Genomic DNA, 14,831 nt, shown 5'->3' with positions numbered 1-14,831 from the left:
TTTTGATCTTCTAAACGGATCTTTTTTTTTTTTTTCATAAGCCGCGGTCACCGAAGTTAGAAGAAGCAAACACTTGAAATATAACAGTCTGTGTGTAATGAAGCTGTATACTGACTTCTTAAAAAAAACTAAATTACTGAAATAAACTAACATTTCCCATTTATTCTCCAGATTTGCGACGATGCAGCTGTATCGCTGTGCTGCACACAGATCAATATTACTCTTCTTGTATCCAAGCAGCAGCTGACCCACCATCCAGGGTGTCGCAGAGACAGTGTCGCCACAAAAAGAGGGCAAAATGATAAACCATGGAACAGAAACAGACATTTACATGAGTTATTACACTGTTGCCTTTCCACTTGGCTCTCATTTGCAGCGTCTCTTCTGCCAACAAAACAGACCTGGTTTAAAATAGCTCTGGTGTTTCCTGGTAACAGACACTTGTCTGTATTTGCTCTGAGGGTGAAGGCTTTTATGATCCTGTGTTTACAGAGAACATGCACTCTGTGAAGCAGCCATAATCAAGTCATGTGAGACGTATCGTGCGCCTTTTAACAATATCCATACCCCTGCAACATTTTCCCATGATACAAAGGTCAGTGGTATTGTTTTAAACGATGAACACGTACAGCAATTTGCAGACAATAAGGAAGCACTATCACGGGGGCAACATAAACAGACGTAATAACAAGTTGCAATACAGACTAGAATCAGTCTGTTTTCCAGTAATTATAACTATTTTAAAGTCCATTCTCTGAGCTGCATGGAGACAGTGTAAAGTCCTTAGAACAGGTTGATGTGCTCAATCTTCCTGGTCAGTGAGAACCCGAGCAAGTGCACACACTCCTAAATCTGGTCTTGAACTGTTGCAAAAACAACATGACTGTTGTTATAAAAACCATAAGAGGCTCTGTTTTCTGCTTTGGTCACGTGCTATGTAGAGGAGAGATCAATCATGTGGAAGAAAGATGTTCTGGTCAGATGACCAGAACTGAATGTTTTGGCCTCCATGCAAAACGCTGCGTTTCCCCAGTGAATACCGTGGGGGTGGAGAGACATGTGAGATCTGTGTGGTTGATGGTTTCCTGTAAAATTCTCAGATGTGATTAAGTTGTTACACCAGCATTCTCTTTCTATCTTATTAGATATGATTCTGTTCAAGGTAATTGCATGCAAGGGGAAACATATTAACTGTTAGAAGGTACTTCTTTTCAACTGACACTTTTACGGTTAAACCGATTAAGTAACATTTCACAACTTCAAACTTGAAGTGCCTGAAGTTAAATACATTACCTTGATCTTATTGTCACATTTTTTTTACCATATTACAGCTGGACAATTCAATGTCTCCTTGGACACACAAAAAAAACCCTAACTAATCAAGACGTGGAAGACAAAGAATGCATTTTATTTTATTCATTTTATTATTATTAATTTATTATGTTTTACAAGTAAAGTAACACTGCATATGAATCTGGAATCTTTACATAAGTGCATTTAAATCTTTTTAAATTAATGTTTGTAAAAAATAAATAGGAAAGCAGCACATCATTTTAGTTCCACTTCTCGAATATCCAGATTTGATCTGTTCATCTGTCCAGTTATAAATATTTTAAGTGGGCAAAAACGTTTTTTATTTATTTGTTTGTTGTTGTTTTTTTATCAAGAATATTTCCATATAACTTGGAATTCTCATGTTAATAAATGTAATTGAATTTTGGGATTATCCTGTTTTTGTCATTCTTGTTGATTTTTGCTTTTAGTGCCATATTGTAAATGGCCTGCATTACATATTTTGCACACATTACAGTGTCTGTGTCTGCAAAAAAAGAACATCCTCTTTTCTCATGACTTTTTTTTAAAGCATTTTGAAAACATTTTAAAAACATTTTGAGGACATTTGGAATGAGCTAACTCTTCACCTTTTTTAAAAAAAATCTGCCAGCACTGTAATTTGTTTCGTACATTCTGACAGTTTATTAGTTCTACAGCTAAATCTTAAGAAACATGCCTCCATTGGTCTCTGAAACCTCAAAACCCATACATTAAGAAATAAAGGTTTCAATAAAAAGATGGATAAGATGAAAAATTGAATTATCTTCTCTAAGTTACAGCAGAAGTGGAAGTCACAGGATTATGAGTCTGAGATGTTGAAATGATGTGGGCACTGATGTAAGAAAAGGTTGAAGTCAGCTGGTAACTGGGTCTCATGTCGCTCAAGTGAAACCTCTGGCCTTGGTAGAACTTCAAAAACATTTAGAGTCAACAAACAAACATATATTTTTAGCTGCTGGAAGCTTGACATTGAGCTAGCAATTACTACTATTCATATTATAGGGCAATGCAGCTCTTATAAAGGAAACTGTATTTTCTATTCTTTACATGGACTGGAAACCCCTTTTGAAACTACATCTTGGTCGCTTCAGCTTGATTTTACTTTGAAAGGCGCCATCTAGTGGGCACTCTCTTGCCTACCGAAGCTGCCTCGGTTGGAAAGTTAATGTTCAACCAATTTACCTCTAAAATGTTCAAGAGCTGTAAAAGACACCTGTTATGATCCCACATGTTGTTGTATTATTTACAAAAACTCAACGGAATTTCACAGGAACATATCATGAGTTGTAAGCAGTAAATGCCAACAACTCAACACGCTCATACGGTCAAACATGTTGAGTTTCATTTTGTCCACAACAGAAAACAAACCATATGACACATATCTTTAAAAGAAACTTTTCCAAAGGCAAGAGATAAGGGAAATTACCTATTCATGCCTTAAAGCATGAGCTTCATGACTAATTATCTGAACTGACAATCCTGTCTGTGTTAGAAACGGCTTGGGTCGATACCAGGTAATTATTATTGTAGAATTGTGACGAGGATATTTATCCTAATAATGTATTAATACATTATTATCAATCTTTTAATTCTTCTTTTTTAGTTAAGATACTTCCAAAACCAGTGGTGGGAAGTAACGAAGTACAAGTACAAGTAGCTACTTCGTTACTGTACATAAGTACAATTTTCGTGTATCTGTACTTTACTTAAGTATATTTAATAATGGATACTTTCTACTTTTACTCCACTACATTTTACAGTAAGTATCTATACTTTCTACTTCACTACATTTCTACAAAAGTGTCGCGTTACTCTTTACATCCAAGTCGCGTTGTGCTTTTTTCTGTTAAAATGTGAAGTTCAGGGACATAAGGTGGCGCCGTAAAATCCAAGCAATAACGTGACCTACGTGTCTGTTGTCACCTATCGCCTCCCCCGTTACGCGCACGCGGAGCTCCAGACATGCGCAGTGGCTTCCTCTGAGCGGGAGAAGATGTCTGTCTAATCGTCAGTAATATAATAGCGCTGCATAAATCGATATGGCGACATGTAAAATAAGCAGCGCTTTGCTTTCACAGACGGTGGGGACATCGTCCAACTTTTAGCGTCACTTCGAAGGAAAGCTTAAAGAAAGGTAAGCTCTGTGGACGTGATGCTAGCAAAGCTAGCTGTACTGAGACACAAGTTTTCACTCATGTGCTGAATTATTGTGTGGGGGTGTTGACTGAGGCCGGGAGGTGCCAGTGCCTATCTCCAGCTATCTCCCGACCCCACTAAGGGACAAGGGTGTAAAGAAAATGGATGGATGGATGTTGACTGAGGAGTCGCATATATGGGACAACGCTGTGACCACAGTCTGCATTGATATGACATTCAGGAACAATCCGATTCTTCTGGACGGATCTTTACTGATTAAATTTATTTCAGCTCTAAGTATTTAATATCTAGGTGTTTATGGGAATGTGGATCTTTCAGATCAATTTGAAAAGCAATTTTGATAGATAAAACTAAATTTTTTTTGTGTCACGTAGAGCGGGGTGCTGGTATTGACTTGGTCTTGGGTAGGTGGTCTTGACTACAACTCTGTGGCTCCTCGGTTGGATGTCCTCTCCCACCCACTTTCTTTTCATCCCCTTTCTGTTGGATTTCTTTAAAAATAAATGCCACTAGTGGCAAAAAAAAAGAGAAATTCATGCTATGTTAGGACAGGAGACAAGATGTTTCCATCCCTGAAATTATGATGCATAGAATCACATATCTAAGTCTAAACTATGTTACAGAGAGTAAACATAATAAAAACTTGCTTTATCTGTGGCATTGTTAATTAAAATGGCACATTTCTAATGTATTAAAATTAAATACAATCGGTTCACTAATGATATTGTATTAAGGATTAGGTAATGCATTCAGCAAGTACTTTTACTTAAGTACATCCAAAAAAGATGGCGAGCGCCTGGTGGCCGGGCTTTTACCCACGGAGCCCGGCCAGGCTCAGCCCGAAGAGGAGACGTGGGTCCCCCTACCGATGGGCTCACCACCTGTCGGAGGGGCCAAAGGGGTCGGGTGCATTGTGCTATGGGAGGCAGCCGAGGGAGGGGACCCTGGCGGTCTGGATCCTCGGCTGCAGAAGCTGGCTCTTGGGAAGTGGAACGTCACCTCTCTGGTGGGGAAGGAACCGGAGCTAGTGTGCGAGGCTGAGAGGTTCCGGCTAGAAATAGTCAGCTTCACCTCGACACATGGCTCTGGTTCTGGAACCAGTCTCCTTGAGAGGGGCTGGACGTACTTCCACTCTGGAGTTGCCCACGGAGTTCCTTCTCCAGGTCAGGGGGGTCGTCATGCGACCAGTGGAGGAGTTAAAGTATCTGGGGATCTTGTTCACGAATGAGGGAGGAAGGGAGTGGGAGATCGACAGGCGGATTGGGGCAGCGTCTGCCGTGAAGAGGGCGTTGTACCGGTCCGTCGTGGTGAAGAGAGAGCTAAGCCAAAAAGCGAAGCTCTCGATTAACCGGTCGATCTACGTTCTATGGTCATGAGCTTTGGGTCATGACCAAAAGAACGAGATCATGGGTACAAGCGGCCGAAATGGGTTTCCTCCGCAGGGTGGCTGGGCTCTCCCTTAGAGATAGGGTGAGAAGCTTGGTCATCTGGGAGGGACTCAAAGTAGAGCCGGTGCTCCTCCACGTCGAGAGGAGCCAGTTGGGGTGGCTCGGAGATCTGTAAGGATGCCTCCTGGACGCCTCCCTGGTGAGGTGTTCCGGGCACATCCCAACAAGAGGAGGCCTCGGGGAAGACCCAGAACACGCTGGAGGGACTATGTCTCTCGGTTGGCCTGGGAACACCTTAGGATTCCTCCGGAGGAGCTGGAAGAAGTGGCTGGGGAGAGAGAAGTCTGGGCCTCCCTTCTGAAGCTGCTGCCCCCACGACTCGACCCCGGATAAGCAGAAGAAAATGGATGGATGGATGAAAAAAAGGAAACGAATACATGTTATTTGGAGTCTATGAGGTTACACATGACAGCGGCGTGCACCTCCGAAGTTGTTTGCAGTCCATTAGTAATGAGAAGCAGTTTAATAAAAATGTTTAAGAAGAGTGAGGATGGATTTTCTTTTGTGATTATATGCCAAACGGTTCAGTAAACGTTTGATTAAAATAAAAATAAGGACGGATCCTACCCGTCCATAAATCGAAGAAGAAGCTGACGTCATCGCATGCAACACTTGCACCCCGGTGAGTACAAACCTGAATCTGACAAAAATGTTTTTGTACTATAAAACAAATGACTACAAGGTGTTATGTTATAAAGTTGCTGATTGCAGTTTTAGGACTTAATGGCAGTCGGACTTCGCAGCGAATTGTTGAAGACATTTAGACACGTTTGTAACTTTTTCTTTTTTGCCGGAAGAAATAGGCGGGAAGCTAGCTACATTAGCCTCTTGGAGCCCATGCGGTTCAACTGAACCTGCACTTAATACATTTAATTAGCCATGATAGAGTCACAGAATTGTTTATAGTCATACTTGTTGTAAAATTTGAGGATTGCTAAACACCAGTGCCCCTAGACTGTGATATTCCTTAAAGTTTTGTCTATGAGCCCCTGTCTGAATACACTGATTGCAGCTAAGTCATTTTCTTGAAATAAAAACTAACTTGGATCATTACAGGCAAGATATGTGTCTATAGATATTTATGTATGTCCTAGGCACGTCTGTACCAGTGCAGCCCCACATCTCCACAGAACAGGTTTTTTCACCCAAAGAGCAGTTTACTGGTGAAAAAGCTGAGGACCTCATCAATGAACCAAGAGACCACAGCTGAGGAGCAGCCAAAGATCACACCACAGAACCAGGGAGAGGCTGTGATCGTGCTTGATCTGGTTCCTGTTTCTCTTCCTATTGTTCCGTCCTCGCTGGCTTTCCAGAAGAAGAGCCAGAAGCACCTCTCCAGCTGCCTCTCCTTCCACTCTGCCATCTGTCTCTCCCATAGACCAGCCACATCAACTATCATATGAATCACCTGCTGCCCATGCCATCTCGTTAAGTCAGGGTGGCCTATTTGAAAATGAGAAGAGAAAGCGTAAGTTTTTTTTTCCTTAGTCCTGTGACTATTTCTTTTACATCCATCCATTTTCTTACACCGGGGGGTAACTATTAGAAAAACCCAACTACCGACTTAAGGAGTCAAGTACTAAATTGCTGCTGGTGCCTATCTCCAGCAAGAGGCCGGGTAATCCCTGGACAGGTCGCCAGTCTGTCACATTGTAACACAGGGGCAGACAGGACAAACAACCATGCACACTCACACACACACATAGGGAGAATTTAGAGAGACCAATTAACCTGACAGTCATGTTTTTGGACTTAGGAAGGAAGCCAGAGTACCCGGAGAGAACCCACGTATGCAGAAAGACCCTGGGCTGGGAATCGAACTCAACCTTCTTGCTGCAAGGCAACACTTCTATCAACTGTGGCACTGTGCATTTAATGTACATTTCGGTTATACTAACCTCAAATTCTGAAATAATAATAATGTTTGTCTTGGCCTTGTTTGTGAACCTTTGGACAAGTACACAGTATCTGTTAGTTAAGCAGCAAGTTTAACTAACTGTCCTGAAAGCATTACCCAAGCCTTTGCAAATTTTACACAAGTGGGGAGAGGGAAAAGACACGGCTGGAGATGGAGATTAACAAAGACAGCAACAAAGCTTATTTCAGACTCCTCTACTGACCTTTAAATAAAAGTCTTGATTTATACTTCGTGGCAGTTTACCAGAAAAAAACCCGCTTATCTCTTAACACCAAATTAATAATAAGTAATATTGTTTATAAAACAAGCTCTTTCAAAATACTACTTATCTGCTTATAGACGCAAGAAATTTACAGTTGGTAAATTTTGCAAAAGTGAAAATTAGATGTTTACTTTCTGGAACTTGGTTACCAGAAAACGCGATCATCTCTTAGCAACATACTAACAACAAATATTGTTGTTAAAAAATATATAAAAATTTCTTCTGCTCTTTTGAAATACTACTTATTTTATACTTAAGAATTGTGCAGTTGGTTAATTTTGCAGAAAAGTGCATTCTTTTTGTCATTAGTAGTAGATATATTATAAAACACACATTCAACACAAAAGTAAAAATCTCGATTTATACTTCGTGGCAGTTCGTTGCAGTAGAAAACGCTCATTTCTTAAAACCAAATTAATAAGTTTATAAAACAAGCTCTTTTGAAATAATGCTTATCTGATTAGACACAAGAAATTTACAGCTGGTACATTTTGCAAAAGTAAAAATCTGAACTTTACTTTGTGGCACTTGGTTACCAGTAAACACACTCATCTCTTAGCAACAGATTAGCAACAAAAATTATTTTTGTTAAAAAAACATAAGATTTCTTCTGCTCTTTTGAAATACTACTTATTTTACACTAACAATAATTGTGCAGTTGGTGAATTTTGCAGAAAAGTTTATTTTTTTTGTCATTAGTGGTAAATGTATTGTAAAACACACTTTCAACACAAAAGTAAAAATCTCAATTTATACTTCGTGGCACTTCGTTGCAGTAGAAAACGCTCATCTCTTAAAACCAAATTAATAAGTTATATAGTTTATAAAACATAAGCTCTTTCAAAGTACAGAATTTCCGCACTATAAGGCGCACCAGATTATAAGGTGCACCTTCAATGAATGGCCTATTTTAAAACTTTTTTCATATATAAGGCGCATAGACGCTACAGTTACGGTTGCCGCCCGTCCCGTATTGAACCTTTACTGGACATGATTTGTTCTGTTCTCTACAAATATGGATGTATAATAATAAAGAAGTGGTCCCCGAGTACTTTATATAGTAGGCTGCCCCAGTCATTGTTTCACACATGATGCTGCGATATTGTGGCCAACTGCTTTCTGGGTAATACAAACCAACCGACATGCTGCCGCAGCAAGTCTCTGTCTCTCTACCCCCCGGCTTTAAATGTATAGGGGCTGGTCCCTTGGTAACCCTAGTCGAAGCACCCGGATGAATGTCTAAAGCTACTTTGTCGACATAAAGATTGTCAACAAAACAGTCCGACTCTGGTCGGCGAAGAGAGCCTTCGGTGACTGGGCCGGGGCATGGCCGCACGATGGTCACCCTTCTCCATTCACGCACAGCATGTTCGTGGAGAACGTGGTGCTACATGACCTGCAGACGACCTGATTATCATGTCGGTATGTAGATACATAGACATATGGGTAGATACAGCGGGGAGAACAAGTATTTGACACACTGTTGATTTTTCAGGTTTTCCCACTTGCAAAGCATGTAGAAGACTAATTTTTATCATAGGTAGTCTTCAACTGTGAGTGATGGAATGTAAAACAAAAATCCAGAAAAATACAATGTATGATTTTTAAATAATTAATTTCCATTTTATTGTGTGAAATAATTATTTGACCATCTATCAACCAGTAAGAATTTTGGCTCTCACAGACATGTTAGTTCTTCTTTAAGAAGACCTCCTGTTCTCCACATCTGTATTAACTGCACCTGTTTGAACTCGTTACCTGTATAAAAGACACCTGTCCACACACTCAATCAATCAGACTCCAGCATCTCCACAATGCCCAAGACCAGAGAGCTGTGTAAGGACATCAGGGATAACATTTTAGACCTTCACAAGGCTGGGATGGGCTACAGGACAATAGGCAAGCAGCTTGGTGAGAAGGTAACAACAGTTGGTGCAATTATTAGAAAATGGAAGAAATGCAAAATGATGGAAAATCTCCCTCGGTCTGGGGTGCCATGCAAGATTTCACCTCGTGGAGCATCATTGATCTTGAGCAGTGTTTCTCAACCTTTTTCAGGCCAGCGCCCCCCCAGCCTTTATCCAGGTCTCTCACCGCCCCCCACCAAAGAATTTGCAGGCTACTTTGCACTGACCATTATTTTATCATTAATATTACTATCACTATTGTAGATGTTTTGATTTTTATGCTTGTTTCTGTATTTATCATCAAAAATAATTTCCAAGAGAAGAAAAAAGTGATGGGAATAGAAATTAATTTCACAGGTGTCTAAGAAAAATGCAATGAACATTCAAGTTAAAATCTGTAGGCCTAACAGCAGCCAATCAGAGTGGAAATAATATTCTTATGTGCCATTTTCTAGTTGTTAAATATTCCACAAAATGACCTGATAAAAGATGTACAACATGCCAGTTTAAACTTTGAACTATTTGCAAACGACTGAGCTCTGCATCATTAAAACATGGATAGAACTGTAACTACATTAATCATAGCTCTTCTTCTCTTCAGTGTTTGTCAGTTTCTGGTGGTGCAGCTCTGTGCTGCCTTCAGGAGAATGGGACATCAGAGTATCATCCATAAAACTTCACCCATATGGCATATATAACTGTTATATAACTTTATATAATATTGCTATTGTTTTTTAATCACAATAGTGATTAGTCTTCTAATACCGTACTATTGTGATTAAAAAAAGTGTTTTTGTAATTAAAAAATACTTGTTATGATTAAAAAAACACTGTTTATTATTATGTGTTTATTATATATAAATATATACTGGTCAAAAAAATAAAGTGAACACTTAAACAACACAATATAACTCCAAGTAAATCAAACTTCTGTGAAATCATGTCCACTTAGGAAGCAACACTGATTGACAACGGGGACCCTCGTCGGGTCAATCAGTGTTGACCCGACGAGGTCAACACTGATTGCATAAAACTTACACTTTATGCAAGTTTTTCACTGTTTATTAACATATTCATCCATATCCATATCTCTGCATCCATGTTTGTTCCTAGGGATGATTGGAAAAATCATTATCTGGAAAGTGGTCTCTTCAGGGGTCCAGTCTTCTAATACCGTTTTCATCAAAGGAGTAGTTGAGTATTCAGTCTCAGCTGTCGCTGTTTCACAGAAAACTTCCCCGGCCGGGGAAGTTTGTTCTTTGAAATTAGAGAAAGCATTCCCTAGGACAGATTTCTCTTGATGGGTCCAGTCTTCTAATGCCACTATCAGCGGAGAGGTTGAGCTTTTAAACTCAACGGTCTCCTTTTCAATCCAAACTTCCCTAGCTGGGGAAGTTTGTTCTTTAAGACTAGAGAAATCGTCCCCTAGGACAGATTTCTCTTGTTGGGTCCTGTCTTCTCATGTCGCTTTCGTCAGAACAGAGGTTGAGCTTTTAGACTCAATGGTCTCCTTTTCAATCCAAACTTCCCCAGCCGGGGAAGTTTGTTCTTTGGGATTAGAGAAATCATTCCCTAGGATAGATTTCTCTTGATGGGTCTGGTCTTCTAATGCCGCATTTGTCATAGTAGAGGTTGAGCTCTTAGACTCAATGGTCTCCTTTTCACCGCAAACTTCCACAGTCGGGGAAGTTTGTTCTTTAGAAATCGTTCCATAGGACGATTTCCCTTCATGTGTCCAGTCTTCTAATGCCACTATCAGCAGAGAGGTTGAGCTTTTAAACTCAACATTCTCCTTTTCAATCCAAACTTCCCCAGCCGGGGAAGTTTGGATTGAATGCCACTATCAGCGGAGAGGTTGAGCTTTTAAACTCAACGGTCTCCTTTTCAATCCAAACTTCCCCAGCCGGGGAAGTTTGTTCTTTGGCATAAGAGAAATTGTCCCCTAGGTCAGATTTCTCTTGATGTGTCCGGTCTTTTAATGCCTCTATCTTTAGAGCAGAGGTTGAGGTTGAGCTTTTGGATGCCTCTTTTTCCTCCTTATCGCTCCAACCCTTCTTAATCTATGCACTTTAGGATGATTGCAGGAATCATTCCCTTCATCAGCATCGTCTCCATCATATGTATTTTGCTTGCTGTGGCCTGATGAGCAAACTGCCCCAGCCGGGGCAGCTTGCTCTGGGTTTTTCTTCACAGCTGGGGATGGTTTAAAGAAGTATTCATCAAACTCATCATAGTCATTCTCGTCCTGGTAACTACTGATGTCGAATGTAATTCCTGGAAGGAGTTTGTTAAACATCTTTCTCACTCCCGTTGTTACCATATAACCGACTCCAAATGAGAGGGGGAAAAACAAACTAGCGATGCCGATTTGTTGCATTTTAATGTTTTTCAAAAACGCTGTTAAAGCTCAATGAGATCCTTGGATATAACCTCCTGTTTTGAGATCCTAGCATTCATAACCTCAGATGTTCTTTGATCTATGTCATAGATGAGGTTATAGCTACAATGAGTCTCTGTAGTTCTGGGGGAATGTCTTGTTTCTGATCGTTGCTATGGAAACGGTCAAATCAGTTCTGCATGACTAAAACTATTAACCCTTTGCACCTGTGTCACTTAATCATTTGAGGTTCCATGATGGACTTCAGAAGGGTATATTTCAGGAGGCTAGGGATTAAAACAGGAATTGTAATGGTTAAATATTAAGTTTAGATTAACAATGGTATATTAAAACCACTAATGTAAGTAGGATTTTTCATCATTCTCTCAGGTTTAAAATTTTTAATCATACTTGACTTAAAAATATTTTAAAAGTAAAATTAAATGTAACTTATAAACATTTGCTGCTGCTGTTGTAAATTGTGACAAGAAATTTTGCCTGCTTGGAGAAGAGCTAGAAGAAATAATTTTGGTTTAATAATTTTACATGTTAGCATAGAAATAGAATAAAGAAATGATGCTGCCGCTCCATATTTGATGGGTTGTAAACGACCCACTTGAACACATTTGTTCTGTACGGTGCGGAAACGTAAACAATAGACAGAACGTAATGTCTTCCAGCTTTTTCTGTGTAACTGAGAGCATGACAACAACAGCAGCACAGCGTCAGCAGCCCACAATGCTGATAGTCGGGAAGGAGATAAATGAGTCCATTTACATGCTTTCCTGTAAACTGGTTATGAGTCTGTTGGTTTTTCACTTTTCTTGTATTTTAACTATTAAACCAACTGGTAAACAATTGTTTATATCTGTTTTTAAAACAATCTTAGCTTCTCTCTCATGTCCCCATCAGATGAGCAGCATTAGCAGCTTTTGGTGACATTATTATTAATGATAATTAGATTGTTTTTGAATACGATGCAGGATTTAAAATGAACTGATGAATATGGTCAATGTGTCTAGTCTGGCCTGGGAGAGATGTCTGCGGTTCCCTTCTGGACCTGTTACCCCATCAACCCGATGTGGAAGACTATGTTCAGAATTTAGGTCTCACGGCATCTCAAGGTGTCAACATAGCAGCCAGTGGGCTGAAGGAAATGCAGCTTTATTTGTAGCAATTCAAGAGCTACACAGCTTTTATCGCTTCGCAAAAATTTCATCAGCACAGAAACTCCAACGGACACAAAGAAGCAATTAGGGGTGAAAGTAAAGGGGTACGGCAGGGTACTGCGTACCCCTAAAAGATTTAGTGGGGGGACGCAGTACCTGCAACAGAGGGGAGCGGCTGTTGGCTGTAAAAAATCAACGGGTTCACTGTGCAGCTGTTTGTTCACCCACTAATCAGCCGTGACTGATTCGTTTTTCAAGAACAATCTAACACACAACTTAATCAGTTAATAAATAACTTTTTTCCCATTTCATATTGTTTCTGAACTCTTAATGTTTTGTTAGAGCAGCGGTGCAACACGTCGATCGTGGAAAGTTTTGAGTCGATCTCGGCATTAGGTGACAAACTGAACGCCGCCAGGACGCTGAGACCAGCGCGTCCTCTGATTGGCTTAAAACGTTTGTAACTCTATTAAAGAACAACAACAGAAAAATCAACAAAACGTGTTGAAATTAATGACCCAACAACAATAATAATCTCAGTAATTATTGTTTCAACAAGGTGTTGCGCAATTCTGTGCATTTCGGTTCCATTACCAAAATAACAAACAGAGCAGGAGTTTAAAATGAACTAATCAACCACCACTGTGTCCAGGGAGGCTTATTAATGATCAAATAAATATCAAGCCTGAAAACCTAATATCGTAACGGACTGAATGTTATGTTTTTAATCTCTGGTCGGTTTGGAGAGTGCAAGAGGTAGCCATGGCAACGGGTGTGCTTAAATGACAAAGAGAGACGGAGAATAAACAAGTGCGAGTGGTTTAGAGTTGATCACCTGTTCGGGTTGTTTTACCTTTGTCTTGGCCCATCTCACAGCCGCTGTAGTTTATGAACGTTCAATAAACGACAAAACTTGGACTAATGACCTCGTTCTCTGTGACTCAGGGCCGTGCAGAGGCCACTACAGGGGCAGGTGCTCAACAACAAAAAAAGGGCACATCAAACCGCATTCTAGGACAGAATATTAACGAAGCCTCTCAGCTTTCAGAGTGTAATTAACAATGATAAATTACAAAATTGTGAGATATACAATCAAAGCTAACAAACATCTCCATATAGAGCATAACACTATGCCTATGTAAGATATTTTATTAGTAATTTCTTTCCTCAGGTCTATTTTGTTATAGGAAAGTATTTCAATATTCAAACTCGCAATTTAGCAAGATATGCAAATCAGAGCTAGACCACCAGACATATTTTGTCTTTACAGAATTACACTATTAAAAATATAAACAAAGGCGCAATGCAACCTTTTAGTGACTGTAATCTATAAAAGACAGAGCTGCCTGTTTGCTACACTTGGAGTGGAGATGAAGATGGTCCATTCAGGAAAGCAGAGCTGCATCAAACTTTAACGTGGAACTGCAGAAAAAAACAAAAGCAAATATTGAATTGTTAATGCATGCCACCATGAGAAAAGCCTACTGAGTTTTGCTTAAAAAAAACTTTAGAAAAAATTTAAATCACACATTTTTGACTCATGAAGTTAACTTTCTTTTTGCAAAACAAACTTATTTGCCCTTATCAGAAATCTTTTCTTGCTATTCTAAGTTTTTGTTTGTGACTCAAAGTTTTGCTTGTGATTCTCACATGACGTGAGCAGGACCTAAAATCACAACAAAAGATTTCTGATGTGGGCAAATAAATGTTTGTTTGGTAAAAATGAGTTATTTAATTTAAAAAAGTCTTTTAAACAAAACCTTTTTTTATTAAAGGAATCATTACAATTCCAGAAGTTTTGATTACAATTGTATTTTACTTAACTGAGGTTAGTTTTTTGTTTCCATTGAATAATTGGGAATCAAATTCAACTTCATACTCTGCGAACCAGACCCTAACCTTAAAGTCTGGGTTGAGTTTTTTTTGTCCTTCATTAATGACATTTTTATTACATTTATTATATCTATCTTGGTAATTCAGGGTGAGTTATTTTTAATTCTAAATGAATATCCTTGTTGGACTTTTATTTAAGTGTTATTCTCCTTCAAGATACATTTACCTAATGCTAGAATAAATGAAAAGTACATTATGCAGCAAAGGAAAAACAGGGGAGAAGCTTTTTAGTTATCTTGCTTTCCTAGCAAAATCGTTAGCTAGCAGCTAGCTAATAGCACAACAACAACAGCCTAATGTCTGTATGATAGAAACACTGAATCGATAGATAAGAACAGTTTTACTCACCTGGCTGTCTCCTCCCG

Source organism: Poecilia reticulata, chromosome 7 (genome assembly GCF_904066995.2).
Source record: "Poecilia reticulata chromosome 7, P_reticulata-male-v2, whole genome shotgun sequence".
In the NCBI taxonomy this organism is placed as follows: domain Eukaryota; kingdom Metazoa; phylum Chordata; class Actinopteri; order Cyprinodontiformes; family Poeciliidae; genus Poecilia; species Poecilia reticulata.
Note: the sequence above shows the minus strand (reverse complement) of the source record.